Raw genomic sequence first — 8048 nt, forward strand, 5'->3', positions numbered from 1 at the left:
AATGGATCAAACACCTAAATCTGTAAAATTATTAAAAGAAAACATGAACACATTATATTTGGCAATTATTTCTCAGGTATGACACCAAAGGCACAGTTGACAAAATAAAAAGATAAGTTGGATATCATGAAAAATTTTAAATGTGCTTTAAAACACAAAATCAATAGAGTAAAAAGTTACCTTTTTACCACAGAATGAAAGAAAACATTTTGCAAATCATATCTAATAAGGGATTAACATTCAGAATATAGAGAAATCCCCAAAGTTAAGCAACAAAAGCAAAGGACTTGAATAGACATTGCTCCAAAGAAAATACAAAAAGCACATTTAAAGATGTTCAACATCATTAATCATTAGGGAAATGCAAATCAAAACTAAAACATACCACCTGACACTTATTAGAATGGCTACTACCAAAACCAAACAGAATAACAAATGTTTGTTAGGATGTGGAGAAACTGGAATACTTTTGCAAGAAATGTAAAATAGAATGTAAAACAGTATGGCAGTTTCACAAAAAAAAAGTAAAAATAGGGTTACCATATGATCCAGCAATTCTACTTCAGTGAATTTACCCAAAAGACCTGAGAAAAGGATCCCAAAGAGATTTCTACACCCATGTTTATAACAGCATTATTCACAGTAACTACAACATGAAAGCATCTTAAGTGTCCATCAATAGATGAATGGATAAGCAAAATTGGCATATACATATGATGGAATGTTATTCAGCCTTAAAAAGGAATTTCTGACATATGCTATGATGTGAATAGACCTTGAAGTCTTGATGCTAAGTAAGCAAGCCAGTCACAAAAAGACAAATGCTGTATCATTCCACCTGTATGATGTATTTAGAGTAGTCAAAATCATAGAGACAAAGTAGAATGGTGGTTTCCAGGGGATTGGGGGAGGGAGGAGGTATTGTTTAATACGTGTAGAGTTGTAGTTTTATAAGATAAAAATAATTATGGAGATGAATGCTGATGATAGTTTCAAAGTTATGAGTGTATATAGTAACTCTGAACTATACAATTAAAATTGGTTACCATGGTAAATTTTATGTTATGTGAATCTTGCCATAATTAAAAAATATTTGGGACTGGGCACAGTGGTTCAGGCCTGTAATCCCAGCACTTTAGGAGGCCAAGGCAGGTTGAGCACCTGAGGTTGGCAGTTCGAGACCAGCCTGGCCAATACGACAAAACCCCATCTCTACTAAAAACACAAAAATTAATCAGGCGTGGTGGCAGATGCCTGTAATCCCAGCCACTCAGGAGGCCAAGGCAAGAGAATCACTTGAAGCCAGGAGGTGGAGGTTACAGTGAGCTGAGATCCCGCCACTTCACTCCAACCTGGATGACAAGAGTGAGGCTCTGTCTCAAATCTATCTATCTATCTATCTATCTATCTATCTATCTATCTATCTATCTATCTATCTATCTATCTACATTTGTCTCAAATATATCTATATGAAAAATGCTATGAAAACATAACAGCTGAACACAGTGTAAGGGCTAATATAGAATTAATGTTATGATTTGAAAATCAAATGTTTTGAAAAGTGTAGTTGATTGATTGCTCTTTCTTAAAAGTTGTTTATACAAGTCAACTCAATAGGGCACTAGAAATGTTTCAACTTGAATTAGTCAAGAAGAATTTTGACTTATAGTAACTCTAAACATATTTAGTTGATACTGTAAATGACTTTAAGTGCTTAGGTCCTCGTGCATTGCAAAGAACTTCTTAGGTTTATCTCAACTTTTAAAAATAATGGTGGTACATGACTTTCTCCACACACTTATATCGTTTCAACATCATCATTTTTTTCTCCTATGGAGAAAAGCCCTAGAAGTGATACAAGTGGTTTTTGTTGAGATGGAGTCTTGCTCTGTTGCCCAGGCTGGAGTGCAGTGGTGCGATCTCAGCTCACTGCAACATCTGGCTCCCAGGTTCAAGCAATTCTCCTGCCTCAGCCTCCTGAGTAGCTGGGATTACACATGCTGATTACATGGCTAATTTTGGTATTTTTAGTAGAGATGGGGTTTTACCATGTTGGCCAGACAGTCTCCAACTCCTGACCTCGTGATCTGCCCACCTCAGCTTCCGAAAGTGCTGAGATTACAGGCATGAGCCACCACACCTGGCCGTCAAGTGATTGTTTTGAATGAGCTTTTCACTTTAGCCAGATACCTTAATGTAAAACAGGCATTAGAGTCACATAACACATTTCTTACGCTTTCCAGAAGATCTGATCCCTTGCAAAATGGTGTGTTTGGTACACTATTGGTTTCTCTTTTTACAGTATATGTCATCTAAGGGAGGAGAGACATGGTTCTGCTCGTACAGAAATCGTGCTGATAGGGAGCTCCTGTTCGATTTATCTACCTTTACAAATTAAGTGTAGTAATGTTTAGTACAGTGGAGTATAATATGTAGTTCTTAAATACTAAGGGAACTCAGAAGTTTGTTCAAATGATTAACTATAACAATAATGTTCACTTATCTAATCCTCTGCAGACTATAATATGGAGGGTATTACATTTAACAACCCTCCTTATGATCTTAAAGAGAAAGTTGTCTAACTTAAGTACTTCAAATTATTGTATTACATTTCTGTTTTGCTCTTCAGCTATAGTAGATTCGTTTTTAGCTTTAGTAGTCTCATTTTCAGTTTTCCCATGACACTGGAAACTACATTGCACAGATGTTTTCTCTCCCAAGTACTCAACAAGTAAATGTATATTTGGCATCTGCGCCATTCTCTTTAGCATTTCACTTCACCAGTTGAAGGCCACCTTATCTGAATTGTGAAATGGAGAGGAAGTGACTGAAAAATCGTGTGGGACAAATCACAAAGAAAAACAGCAGGCAATTACAAAAGACATCTAGGAACAGGTAGTCAAATGCTTCATTTCATCCTAGGAACCTTTTGGTGTGCTAAGAGCAAGTGGCTAACTTGAAGAATAGATAACCTCGTCTTAGCTTACTGTATTCAGGCACTCATGGGTGGTGGTGGGGGATATACTTACTATCCAGAATGGGGCAAATTGCAATCACAAGCATTATTACAATTGAAAAGTTTGCATTTCTAACATTTCCACTATCTTTAATTTTTTCTTCTTTTGTTTTGACAATCCCTGTTAAATAATAGAATACTTACACCAATTTAAATAAATATTTTATAGTAATAAATGTTTTTAAATATTAATACATATATTTAAGAGAGGTTGTCAAAGCAAGAAATTGTAAAGCCTGGTATTACTAGGTCATCTCTCATGAAACTTGGGCTGGTTGATCTAATTTACTCCTTGAATTTCAAATTACTGAATATCTCAAATCTTTTACTTTAAAATACAGCTATGTCCTTAACTTCAGACCATCTGCTGAACATGTAGATACCCTTGGAAATTGCAAGTGTAAGAATGAAGTGTTCTAGACCTTGGAGTGGAATGCTTCAGCTGAGAGTCATTTCAATGGTCTACAGAGAGGTGGTCAACATCAGAACAAGAGTAATGGCAGTGAGGATGTAAAGGAGAATATGAGTGAAAAAATGTGCACCAGATTGAAATCTTTTGACTTCAAAAATTCTCTTCTATTGGAAAAATGGAGAGGAAGAGTAAAGGGTCTATGATGACACACAAGTTTCTGACTTGGCAACCTGAATAGGTATAGGAATTATCATTTCTATAAGATTACAGAATAACTAATGAGAATAATTTCAGAGTTTGGGACTGAGAAGTGTTGAGAACCTCCAGGTAAATATATCTATTAAGGACTAGCATATGGGGCCGGAAGTCTAGGAGTGAATTCCAGGCATGAATTGAAACCATGATCTTGGGAGATATAACCCTGTGAGAACATGTGGAAACATAATGAATAGAAAATGCAACACAGAATCCCTTGTTGTTTATTTCTTTGTAGTCATCATCTAGTTTGTTTTCAATTTGTTGCAACTGCCTATATATTTCAAAATATATAGTCAGCTTTTATATATGATTAGTAAAATGAATGAAAAATGATTTACATCAGACTTAGATGAGGTACCTCTACTACTAATCTTTTATAGTCATGCAATATGGCCTTGTAAGAAAAATGAGGTCATGTATATATGTGTATACAGTTTAAATTGCTAGGTGGGGTTTGTGATCTAATTTCTGCCTATCAATTGCCTGGTCCAAATTTTACCAGGCCACTAGAATTAACATTCCCTTTATATTCAGGGATTCAAATAAATCATTAATATCATCAGCAAACTTACTCAGGCATCTTCAGTATTACTGCCAAGGCACTTAGCCATGCTAAGTAAGTCCCTTAGCATCCCTTACCTGCAGAGAGGCAATGGCATGAGTTAAGTTAAATGCAAATGAGACTGCCTAAAAGATCTGAATGCATTCTTGTTCAGGCATATAATCAATGTTTGTTTCCAAAATGGATAAACAGATGTGGGTATCCCAGTAGCATTGGCTTTGTTTCTTCTATAAAATCATTAAGAGCACTATCATCTATGATAGCGTATCACTGCTCTTGAATAAATAGGCCCATTCAGGGCAATAAAAACAATCAGCATTTTCCTCATAACCATGCATGCACATGTTGCCCACCTTGCATTGAGCATTAGCTTCTATGGTGAGAAAAATGAGATTGATGGGCCATGATAGTTTCCTCTAAAGTTTATGAATACACCAGGGATAATTAATATCCAATTTGATGAACTATGGACAATAAGGATTTGACACTTTCCAAAGAGAACTTGCAAATATTCTAGGTAATTTACTTTAATGTGTTGCCTCTTCCAGATCTGTGGATATAGTATCTTACTTGCCTTATCTTCTAACATTTGGATAAAGCTGACCACTTCTTCCTATTGACTACTCTGATTCCTTATATCCAATTCTGATATTGTAAGTAGCATATACATATTATCACTGTTTTCCGTTCACTTTCCTCTAGATTATGAATAGCTTAAAGAAGGGACTATGTCTTTCTTTTTAGTTCCCAGCATAGAGAACGCAGCATAGAATAGGTGATAAATAGCTGTTTGTTAAAATAAAAATGAAATACATGTTTCATGAAAAACTGAAAATAAAATTTATATTAAAAGCTTATGGTTAGATATTATCTCAAAAAAATAGAACAGATAGAAAAGTAAAACATTTCAAACCTCAGAAATAGGAGCCAGTTCTAAAATATTTTATTGTTCATATTAATGTCATTTGAGGAAATCAGTTTGTTGCAAAGTGGTAAAAAGGAGTTTTTAAACATATTAATGCGACTATATTTTCTTCTTTTTTTGGTCTTTAGTGTTCAGAACTGTAAGTAAAGGGGAGCTGGAAGAGTATCTTTTTTATTATGATATATGTAAAATTACTTTTAATCAACTGATTTTTAGACATAACTGAGCCAATTTTTCTGACAAAAACTGCTTATGCAAAAGAACCCCAAACTGCGGTGTTTTGGATGACTAAAGAATGTGCTGATATGTTGATTCCCTGGGCCATCAAGCTGGTGCATCCTCAGTGTGATTGATAAATATTTATTTCTACAGAGTCCAAGACATGAGAATGGTCTTGTGGCATAAGAGTAAGTCATGACGTCGACGTAAAACATTTTCTTGTGAATAGCAAAACCTGTTATAAAAACTAAATTATATTGTCCATTTGTGTATGAAAAGAGAAAAACTTCAAAAATCTTTTTTGGGCACCATGTTTAGGCACAAAATTGAGAGTATTTGTTTTGCATGCATTTTATCTTCTTAATTATCTACTTACACGAAGTCATTTATACAATAGGTATTAATGGAACTGGAGATTGATATCAGTATAATGGTCAAATAGCAGGTGTAAATTGTTATTTCAAGCCACACCTCAAGAAAGGCAGGTATGTATGCAGGACAGAGCTCTGGGTGACCTTGGACTGACCCAGTTCTCTCCCCCTTTCTCATGTGAAGTTCTCAAGCATAAACAGAATGTGCTGGCAGTGCAGCTTGCCGAGAAAAGAAGGAACAGGCTCGACCAGCCTAGGCGCTATTCCTGCCCCTCCTGGGACAAGATGTCCTTCAACATTTTAGCTTAGCAAATTATGTTATCCCTGGGATATAAAACCCAAGGTACACTGCTTTCCAGGATCCTTCAGCTGCAGTGCAGGTGGGGCACACATGAGATGTCAGACACCCTGGGCAGCTTTTCTGAGCCTCAGAAAAGCTCCTCATGAATTCTAGGTCTCTGCTTCCCCTTACTCCCTATCTGTGAACAATAAAACTGCTTCACATAACTTGTATGAGTATTATGTCTCACCTGACTCATACAAGTGGTAAAAATTGCAGACCCAAATGCAGTGAACTGCAGTGTTAAGACTTCTCTTTCTGGTGATGGGCAGAGTGATGATCTTTGCTATTCTCCATGCAGTGGGAGTTTTTCCCAGCAGATGGTAACCAGTGCACAGTTCACCTGCGTCACAATGCAGAGGAGGGGAAGCTGAAGGTTGAAGAACCGGAGGAGGTCATATTCAAGCAGAGGTCAAGCACTGGGAAACTAGGACACCTTGCAATAGAATATAAATTCGAGGTTAGGACCCAATTATAGATTGGAAAATCAAAGATTTAATTCAGAGATCAGGGAGCTTGTTTTTAGTAACCAGTTATCAGGAAGGAGTCAGAAGTCTAGAAGAAAATTAATTGTGCCTGAAACAAGGAAGAGGCATGAGGTCCAGAATTCAGACCCAGAGAACATGTCATAAGGAAACCAGTGCTCAAAGTGCTGGCATAATCCAAAGGCAATGATGTTTTCTTGACACTTTCTGCCACGACAGGGATCAAGGTTCATTCTTATATCCTACTATTTATTTAATTTGGTTCATCTTTAACCTCATTCTCTAATACTCACTTTCCTTATCTCTCTGGGGTAGCCTCTTTGGACCACTAGACTTTGAAGATGTCAAGCATTCACATTTGCTGCTGCCTCCAAAACCTCACCCCTAGACAGTTGCACTGTTCATTTTCACATGGTCTCTGTTCCAACATCACCTCCTCAGTGATGTCTTTGCTAACAACCCTAGAACTAGAATATAAATAGAACTAAAATAGAACTAACACAGCGGTCTTCAGCCCTTACTTGTTTCATTTCCATTCATAGACCTTATCCCTATGATACTGCATTGAATCTTTATTTGTAAACAGAAGCTCTATATAATGGATAATTTCTCTACTTCCCACCTATTCCCAGAACCTGGAAAGAAGCCTAACACATTTATGTTTTTAAACGAATACATTAATAAACATTTTAAGTAGAAGCTACAGCTAGCTGGAAATTTACGTGAAAAAGAATTACAGATAATTGTGTGAGTTCATCAAGAGTCTGTTCATAAGTAGGACAGCCATTTGCCAGAGTTGAGAGAAGTAGTCTCATTATACAATTATAGTTCTAACAAGGTCTTGATAGTGCCGCTGTTTACACTCAAACTGTCATCGAAACTAGAATACTCTAAGTAAAATATCTGGGACAGCTTGCATGAGATAGGAGCAAGTAATAGGTGAGTTTTGATAATGTTACCACCTGAACACTTGTTTTGACTGGTGCTTTATCCATTGAAACTGTCCAATCTCTAAAGCAATGGCTACAAACTCAAATGCTTCAGGAGCCAGCCAGATGATTAAAATGTGTGGCATGGGCATCTGTGAAGACTATATATAAAAAGCTAGATTTCTATGTCCTATGTTCTATGCTATGCCATTTGGGGCTGTGCGGTGGCTCATGCCTGTGATCTCAGCACTTTGGGAGGCTGAGGCGGGTGGCTCACGAGGTCAGGAGATCAAGACCATCCTGGCTAACACAGTGAAACCCCATCTCTACTAAAAATACAAAAAATTACCTGGGTGTGATGGCGGGCACCTGTAGTCCCAGCTACTGAAGAGTCTGAGGCAGGAGAATGGCGTGAACCTGGGAGGCGGAGCTTGCAGTGAGCCGAGATTGCTGCCACTGCACTCCAGCCTGGGCGACAGAGCAAGACTCCGTCTAAAAACAACAACAACAACGCTGGCCTGGCCAGGCATG

The 8048-nt window shown here is 37.2% G+C and overlaps 1 long non-coding RNA gene across 2 annotated transcripts in view; it reads right to left on the reverse strand.

Moving 5' to 3' along the window:
* Window positions 1–7832, reverse strand: part of LOC103886297 — a 49626-nt gene extending 41794 nt beyond the window's left edge. For both annotated transcript variants that reach the window (XR_001904851.3, XR_002523383.2), the window contains exon 1: window positions 6294–7832. This is a non-coding gene — a long non-coding RNA (uncharacterized LOC103886297). The remainder of the gene's footprint in view (window positions 1–6293) is intronic.
* Window positions 7833–8048: the final 216 nt, after the last annotated feature.

The sequence above is a fragment of the Papio anubis genome, chromosome 7 (assembly GCF_008728515.1).
Source record: "Papio anubis isolate 15944 chromosome 7, Panubis1.0, whole genome shotgun sequence".
In the NCBI taxonomy this organism is placed as follows: domain Eukaryota; kingdom Metazoa; phylum Chordata; class Mammalia; order Primates; family Cercopithecidae; genus Papio; species Papio anubis.